General features: G+C 40.3%; 1 long non-coding RNA gene across 1 annotated transcript; it reads left to right on the top strand.

Moving 5' to 3' along the window:
- The first annotated feature begins 2,981 nt into the window (after positions 1 to 2,981).
- On the top strand, positions 2,982 to 3,874 carry LOC122331744. Its single transcript, XR_006248282.1, has 2 exons — positions 2,982 to 3,026; positions 3,154 to 3,874. It is a non-coding gene; the product is annotated as an uncharacterized LOC122331744 (long non-coding RNA).
- The last annotated feature ends 5,579 nt before the right edge of the window (positions 3,875 to 9,453 follow it).

Raw genomic sequence — 9,453 nt, 5'->3', positions numbered from 1 at the left:
AGAGCAGGATTACGCACTGTGGAGATTCTTATCATCGATGAAGTCTCCGTGATTTCCAGAAACTGTTTACTTGCGTAAACTGGAGATTTCAGCATATCAAAGGCAACAAGAAATCTTGCCTTGATCTCTCTCTTGCCTTGTAGTAGGGGATTTCTATCAACTCCCTCCACTAAGTAAAGCCAAACCGCTCTGTCCTTCCAGAAGTCCAGCACGTCCTCTTCATATACATCATTTTCAAATTGTCACCCTCACAGAGATCATGCGCCAGAAAGAAGACCTTGCTTTCACTCAGCTATTGAACAGACTCACGGGTGAAGCAGGAGTCTGAAGCTCTCAGGGAAGATGATAGAGCTTTATTATTATGCCAGGCTGTGAAGAAGCCTGCCTGTGTGATGCTCTGCACATAGTTGCCACCAACAAAGAAATTCAAAAGCACAATACGGAGACCGTACGAGCCCTTTTCACTGACATCATAACTGATGCCAAAGACTACAGGAAAAAACCCAAAACAGGAAGGATGAAGAGAATAAACAAACCTGTCACTGGAATTGTCAGTGGATGTTTTGGCATGATTGCAAACATCACTGCCAAAACAAATCACCACAGTAAAAATGTTAGGACTTCACCTCGCACCTTTTTGCGATGTTTCTGATCAGCATTGGGATTGAGTTGAAGACAACGTCCTAGTTTACATTGACAGATCTGAAGAGAATGGTTGGTCGACAGTTTCCCATCAAGCTAGCTTATGCCTGCACAGCTCACAAAGTTCAAGGCATGACAATGCAATCTACATGCTTTGAAGATTTTTGAGCCGGGAATGGCCTATGTTGCCCTTAGCAGAAAAACCTCTCTGCATGGATTACACATTATGGATATCGACGAGAAGATATTTGTGGATCCAGAAATCACAGCCTCTTTGCAAAGCATGAGAAGAGCAAGAGTTGAAGACATCATGCCGCTTCTACAGCATGTAAGGGAACATACACTTACCATCGTACATCACAACATGGAAGGACTGGCATCTCACATTGAGGATATCAGATGCCATCATGAGCTGCAACTGGCGGATGTTCTTTGTCTTACGGAAACGCATCTGACCGGATCAGATCTCCAATTGGAAGGATACAGCTTTTTACACGGAACAGACACGTCTCCTACTCAACACATCAGGAAATCAGAAGGAAAAAATGGAGGTGGAGTCTCAATATATTGCAAGGAGCACATTCCAATGCAGTCCAGGCAATGTATACAACATTTGACTGATCTGGAGTTTTAACTAAAATAGATTCTCCAATAAAAGCAGCAATTGTAGTTGTGTATAGACCACAATACAATGTTGGAGATTTCTTTACCAACCTAAAGAGTATGCTGGATTATATGGATCTTGCACACAATGATCTCATCATCATCTGTGGAGGCTTCAATGAGGATCTTCTACAAGCTGGAAGAAACCTATTTTGAGTTGCTTGAAGCTTTAGGATACACGCAACCAATTACAACATTGACAACGGAAAAAGCACACACTACTTGACCATATCTACATTTAAAATCCGGACCTCTGCCTTCAACAACAAAATCAATCATCTAACACAAAATCTCTGTAACACACCCGATTGGTGTATTTTGTATATTGCAGTGATTGCCATATCGAAACCAGGGCCACTAAGCATGCATTAACAGTGCCAGTGGGGTAGAACAGCCTTAGCCACCGGATTGGCGCGTATGATCGAGTTCTGGTGGGATGTGTGGTCATGGTGAGCACTCTTTCAGGAAAGCTGAGTCAGCCATCTTGATTTTTGCCTTGATGCGGGATATTTTGGACAGGCCCTGTGGATTTGCATTACGTTTTAATTTGTTTTACAGTTTTTCTCAATTGCTAAAACACTATAACCAGTCTTTTGAACTAAAATTTCAAAACTATAACGCCATTTTTGAAAAAGCACACCCATTTCCCTAAACTATAAACACTATTCCCTGCTTTGACACATGAGTTATATTTGGTGAACTGTTACTGCAAAACTCTACACACAAATCCCTACATTTCTCAGTGCTTACACCATGTGGTCATTTAGAAAGCACTAGCATTCAATAATGTTAACCAAGTGGAAACACTAGGAGTCAAAATTTATCACACACCAATCAGAACCTTCGATGGATAGATAAAAGGGCCAAAGTCAACTTATTCAGGTTTGAAACAATGGATCCAAAGAGACGTAAGGGAAGAGGTCAGGGACACCAGAGTGGAGGAAGAGGAGGAAGAAGTAGAGGTAGAGGACGTGGTGAAGGAGGAGGGAGAGGAGGAGGACGTGGTGGAGGAGGAGGAAGAAGAGGAGGAGGAGGAGGAGGACAACGACGACAACAAGGAAGGGGAAGAGCAAGGGCAAGGAGACAAGCAGTCTCGGATGAAATTCGAGCCACTATAGTTGACCATGTTCTTGTCCATGGTATGACTATGAGGGAGGCTGGGCAACGAGTACAGCCAAATTTGAGTCGCTTCACTGTTGCCTCCATCATCAGAACCTTCAGGGAGGAAAACAGGTAGATGTTGTTGCAGTAAGACTGCTCTGTACAGTAACTTTTGAGTGCTGAACTCATGCTGTGACAACACATACACTGTTGTACTATGCTACTGTAATAAAGAAATGCATCAAATTGCCTTGCATAGAGTTTCTGTATGTTTCCATTTTTTTCCTGTAAAAAGGATGTGGGACAGTTACAGTAATAAGTGCTTCTATTTTTGCAGGACACAGAGACGACCACCTGGTGGAGGCAGGCTAAGGCTTTTGTCAGAGAGGAGCAAGAGAGGAGCTTGTGAACATGGTAATTGCCAATAATGTAATCCGCCTGCGAGAGATTCAAAGGAGAGTGATTGAGGATGATCATCATTTTCGAGGATAAATGCCATCAGCCTCTCCACAATTGATCGCATCCTCCGAAAGAACCAATTCGGATGAAACAGGTGTACTGCGTCCCTTTTCGAACGAAACTCTGACAGAGTGAAAAACCAACGAGTGGAATATGTTCAGGTATGAGTTTTGATTTTGTATGAAGTATTGTGTTCCATCACAGCATAGCAGTTTATGCTGCCATTTGTGCCCTCTTGAACTGTGGTTCAGGGTAGTGATTTACTCTACTGTGTTTTGTGTTTTGCAGAGAATGTTTGAGATTGAAGGACGGCCTGTTCCCCATGAAATTATCTTTGTGGAGGAGGCAGGTTTTAACCTGACCAAAAGGAGGAGAAGAGGGAGGAACAGAATTGGTCATCGGGCTATTGTAAATGTCCCTGGTCAGCGTGGAGGGAATGTCACTATGTGCGCAGCCATCAGCCAATGAGGGGTACTCCACCGCCATGCCATTCTAGGACCCTATAATACTATGCTCCTCCTTGCTTTCCTTGATGGTCTAAGAGAGCATATGTTCCAGCTGGACTACAGGGAACCAGCACAGCCAGAGCAGCCTCACTACGTTGTTGTTTGGGATAATGTCAGCTTCCATCATGCTGTTCTGGTTTGTGACTGGTTTACCAATAACCCAAGGTTTTCTAACATCTTTCTGCCTGCATACTCTCCCTTTCTAAACCCGATAGAGGAGTTTTTTTCGGCATGGCGGTGGAAAGTGTATGACAGAGCCTTATGTCCGTGTTCACCTCCTCCAGGCCATGGAAGAAGCCTGCCTAGACATAACAGTAGATGCATGCCAGGGGTGGATCAGGCATGCAAGAGGATTTTACCCCCGCTGCCTGGCTAGGGCCAATATAGCCTGTGACGTAGATGAGATTCTCTGGCCTGACCCAGACCAAAGACAGGATGCTGAGGTGGAATAATTTTTGTGTATGTGTTGTACTGTATAGTACATGAATAAAAATTTGCCAGTGTGTACATTGGTTGCGCTTTTTTGTTCATCATGTGAAAATGTTTTTGAGGGGAAGAACCACAAGCAACATAACTTGCCAGTTTTGGAAATATTGTTTTTAATTTATTGCACCAGTGTGTAAGACTATGTTGTAGTGTGAGTGTTTTGAGGCCTTGTGTGTGACGTCTGAAAGGCAAATTTTGATTTTTCAGCAAGAGTGAATGGTTTTGAGTGTAGAGCTTCATTTTGACCTGAAAATAGGATGTTTGGGAAATTGGGTGAGACGTTATGGATTTGTGTTTACTGTTTTGAGAATACGAGGCATAGTTTCAAGAAATGTGTTTAAGCAATTGAGAAAAACTAATTTGTTTGCAATGCGAACTTTTATCACCCCGCTCAAATCACCACCACCTCCGCTTTTTTCATTAGTCTTATTGCCCTCGCTTTCTTAAGCGCCTTATCATCAGCCCTGATTTGGTATGATTTGGTGATTTTGGCCTGATCACTTTGTTGTACCTGGTTTTGGTTATAAAATGGAGCATATACTAGAAGAAGGAAATAGTGTTTATGAAGAATCAGGAAAATTGCTGAAGTTGAAGAGGTCACATAAGAGTGAAATCCTTAAAAAAAATGGCAGAAACAATCTGCGGTTTTAAACCATACCCACATGAAAAGGAATTGGCAATGGCTGCTAAAGCTTTGATTACAGCTCATCCATGTCTCAGACATGAAACAACAAACAACTCAGACAGTGATCACCCCCATCAAAACATAAAGAAAGCTCGAAAAGCTGAGGTCAACTACATCATTAACCTACCGAAGGATCAAACTCCAGCCACTCTGGAAGCAATGAGAGAAGAAATCATCCTTGAAGTCGAAAAGACTGAGAGAAACCAATTAGTCATAGGCAAGCTCATGAACACATCCTATGCCCTACGTCGGCAAGAAATCGTTGGAGCTCTTGTTGCTCCACGAGTGAGAGATGTCGTGGGCAGATAATCAGCCCTACTTATTGAGTCACAGGTACAAAAAAATGCCCACTTTGAACATAATTGATTTTTCCAAGTAACTTTCTATTTTGACTTTGTTCTGACTCATCCCTAATGAAATTTCCCTTGGTTTTGCTACCTGCAACTAAAAACCTCTTAAAATACATTCACATTTGTGTTCCTAATTCATCTTTGTACATTTCTGTGTAATTCTGTCCACGCACAGGTGTTTGCAGAGTTCCACCGAATCAACAACGTTAACCTGCGCACTCAATTCTACAAGGAGCTCAACAGACACACGCCTAAACTCATCACCTTGTTCAGAGACAAGGCCACCAAGACTGGCAAGATAGCGGAGGAGCTAGCCAAGCTCACGAGGATATATGACCTTCAGGTGAATTTTTAACTTTGCATGATTCAGAAACAGATTATTAACAGATTGTTTGCAGACAACTGTAAGAAGCCATAGTGTGAATTGCCTCAACTGTGCCCCGAGGTTAAGTGATTATGGCATGAAGAGATAAATGTCTTGACAAGATGTATTCTATCAGAAAGAGGTACCTTATGTAGGAGATTTAGAGTAAAAGAGCCATAGACCAGTTGTGATCAAAGAAGACAAGGAGTCAGGACTTCAATTAATAGAAGAAAATTTATTGGAGAATCATAGTTTGTAGTTTTGCCAGCAGAAATCTGCTTCAGCACTCTCAAAGAGTTTCACAGGCCGACCTGCTTTACATTCAGAATGCAGTAGTATTTATGCTAACAGAGAAATCTAACTGTGTCATTAGTAGCTGAAACATCTGCATGTGATTGGTTATAAATAAGACAATCTCCGTAGAAGGACAAAGTGTCCAGAACAGTTTTAGAATATACGTTGTAAAACATGTGGTTCTATAGATTATCAGATGTGACATGTCAATACGAAAAATACACAAAACATGTCATAGGTCATTTTTTCTGCATGCCCATCCATGGTTTTTCAGCCCATTCCTTGACTTGACCTGTAACACACACACACACACACACACACACACACACACACACCTCAAGGCCACAATGTTTTGGTCTTACGCGGACTGAGCCAATGTTCCTACACATTTGATAAGATCTTTCGGCATTTACAAATGGAATCATTCTGCTAGGATTTAATACCAAACAATTATGCCATGAATGGTTTAATACTCATCTGTTCATTAATTATTAATTTCATAACACCACACAAAAAAGGAGCAATTTTAGGAGCAAACTGGAGCCGAGGCACCCGTCCCTTCACTTAAAAAGATACTTTATCAGCTTCAATTTGACACAGTCTAAATGACTACTGTTTTCATAAAATTTGATTTTCCTATTTTGTTTTTTTCCTTTGTGAGTTAAGTATTTACAATAGAAAGTTATTAATTTGAAAAATGTTTTACTGAAGAAATGGTGACCCAAAATACTGAATCTACCATCAGAATATGGAGCTTTACACTTAACACTAGATTTTTTTTATGTGTTTGCTCTGCATTTGTGTAATTACTATTGTAATGCATATTTTTCTGTCCATCTAGGAAGAACGTGATGTAAATATGAGACGGGCCCTAGTCCTTCACGCACTTCCTGTGTACCTGCGTGAAGATGCCTCCAAGTTTTTCAGGACATGTAATGTAAGTGTACTCGTCTCACTATCGATCCCTTTGCTTAGCTATTCAGTCAGCTTAAACATATGACATCACTCAAAGAACTCTAGGGGAACAAGGGGGCATTCCAGAAAGGTTATGTGAAAACTCAGAGTGAACCCTGAGATAAGGGAAGTTATCTATTCCAGAGGGCTATTCCAGAATGTAGGTTCAAACAAACTCTGAGCATAACCCTAAATTTTGAGTTGACTTACCCTGTAAAGTAAAACTCTTTTCAGTTCGGGACCACCTGTCAGACATGGTGGAGGTGAGCACCATTTCATGTTCATCTACTCAGCAGGATGTTAGGACACAGATGTGTTAAACAGCATGTGCTGGTGGTAAAAGCTACTACAAGTTAAAACATCTACTGCATAAACTTTTACTTTGTTTAATATGTAAAATAAAAACCAAAGTTAGGAGCCAACATTAGAATGTCAAATTGTTAAGTGACAGTAATGTCTGGACATCATTAGCATGATTTGTTTCCTTGAGGGGCTGAAATCATTCTTGTATTATTTGTGTCTTACAGTCAGCAGATGGTCCAGACCTCACTGACACTCCGGTGGCTCTCCTGACTGTCGTCACGGATGACACTACTGATGCGCTCCTCTTCAGCCCTGAGAGCATCTGTATTGTCGTGGAGGATGAAATACTTGTGAGTGGTCCTACAAACCTGGCCGACTCATTTCTTCTGCTTTTTGGATACATCTATGCACTAGACCTACAGTACCCAAAGAATCTCGAACTTACATTCACATTTATCCAAAAAGTTGTGGTGTGTCTTGAGGACAACAAACCACTAAAAGGGCGTCTACTGACGCTGAAGAATGATTTGTTCAATTAGTGAATCATTCAGAATTGATTATTTGTTGAGTTTGGATTGTTTGTTTGAGTATTGAGGATGTTTTTGTTTTTTCCCCTCTTTAAAAGTGCAATCATTTGCTTCTTCTACCTCAGATTTAAGATGTGACACTGTTTGCCTCTTCTACCTCAGAGTTAATACACTGATTGTTAATATACATTTCACAGCATTGACATATTGCCTAGCCAAAGTTTTTGTACTGAATTACATGTGGGAAACAACTGTTCAATTCATGCATGTTTATTCAGCGTACCTTGATGCACTACTACAGTTGAAGTACGGCAAAGTAGAAACCAGTACTTTTATTTGAATGTATTAAAAAAAAAAAAAAAAAAAAAGTTTGTTTTTCAAGGAACAAAAAGTGCCAAAACGTTTTTAAATGTTAATTGGCTCCACATTCTAATAGTTGTCATTACTGTTGAGGATGGGTTATTCTTAGAATCTTATTAAATTTTATCATGAATCCTTTGAGTTTATCAGAATTTTAAATAATGTGAGATCCAAAATACTGAATCTACTCTCTGTAGCAATGACCACTATCAGAATATGGAACTATTTAACACTTAATGTACTTTATAACAGATTTTGTTTTAATGGAGTCATTTCCTTTTGTTTTAATTGTATGACAAGCACTTTGTTTTGACTGATCTCTTTTGGATCGTGCCTTTTAAAAAGCACATTGTGTTGAATAAAAAAGGTTGGTCAATTGTCACTGTGGTGTCATTTTCATGTTTTCTAACATTATTATCTGATTACGAGTAGAAGATTTAGAGTAAGTTTCCCACATTATATGAGTTGAAAATATTGAAAATTTTGAGTGTATTTTCAACATTATATGAGTTGAAAAATATTAAAACTTTTGAGTGAATTACGCCACAATTATAGGTTGAGGAATATCAATATTTATAAGATAACATTGAGATAATTTAAGGCAACTGTAAATATAATTATTATTTTATGTAAACTTAAAACATTTAAAAACATCACTAAAATATTTGTGTAATCTGTTACAAAATAATTTTTGAGTTCTGTGGACTTATTAGGTTTTACAGTGTAATAATGGTTCCTTGAGACCGTTCGACGCTCTTGCTTACTGCTCGCGCTTTGCTTCTTTTTATCTACTTTTATCTACTTTTTTTCTGATTTTACTAAGTTTTAACTTCAGCATATAGCACAGTGCTCAAACAACATTTGGCAAAAAACTTTTGGGACTGCAATAATAGCTACTACGAAGAAGTCGATTATCTGTCTCCCGCTGCCAGCAGCTTACATTCCGGAGACGGGAAAACACAGCTTCCTATCTTCAACAAACAAGAAAGAAAATGCCTCTTCTGGAATCTACCTAAGGCACAAACTGCCACAGACTTCTACAAAAGGATTGTGGTTCTTGAAACGAAGTTACTTGCTGGACTTCCAAAACAAGCAGATCACACAGCAGATCATCACGGACCCCCTCAGCCCACAGCCGGTGAGTCCTGTGAATCTAGTCAGTCAATCTCGACAGTATACAAATGTAGCAGATCAAGCTAAAGCTGATCAACGCACAAATCAGTGATAAAGACAGGGAGCGAGACCCAAAGGCACTCAAGACATCAGACTGTGGCTATGAGAAGGCTTGAAAAAACTGGTATTTTACCACCCCCTGTACAGCTCGAGAACAGATTTGAATCTTTAACGAATATGGGTGAGGAATCCCGAAAGTGACTGAACAGGAGTCATATCAGCCAGTAGCTAACACCGCTACAAACAGGCGCTCAAGGTCGAGCAGACAGCGGCGTTCAGATCACAGCGCAGCCGAGCCCAGAACTCTGACAGTCGGAGACTCTATTATCAGAAACGTCAGGAGCAGAACAACTACATGCTGCTTTCCTCAAGCGACCATCTTTGATGTAAACAAGGGACTTCAAAATGTTCTAATGAAGCACAAGACTGCAAAACAAATCATCATCCATGTGGGGAAGAATGACATTCGTAAGGAGCAATCAGAACTCCTGAAGAGGGACTTTAGTGAACTTATCGAAACACTTCAAAGAGTTGAAGTCCAGTCGTTCATCAGTGGACCACTCCCAGCAAGGGGAACAAACATGTT

Source organism: Puntigrus tetrazona, unplaced genomic scaffold, assembly GCF_018831695.1.
Source record: "Puntigrus tetrazona isolate hp1 unplaced genomic scaffold, ASM1883169v1 S000000001, whole genome shotgun sequence".
In the NCBI taxonomy this organism is placed as follows: domain Eukaryota; kingdom Metazoa; phylum Chordata; class Actinopteri; order Cypriniformes; family Cyprinidae; genus Puntigrus; species Puntigrus tetrazona.
This window is presented reverse-complemented; position numbering and strand designations above follow the sequence as displayed.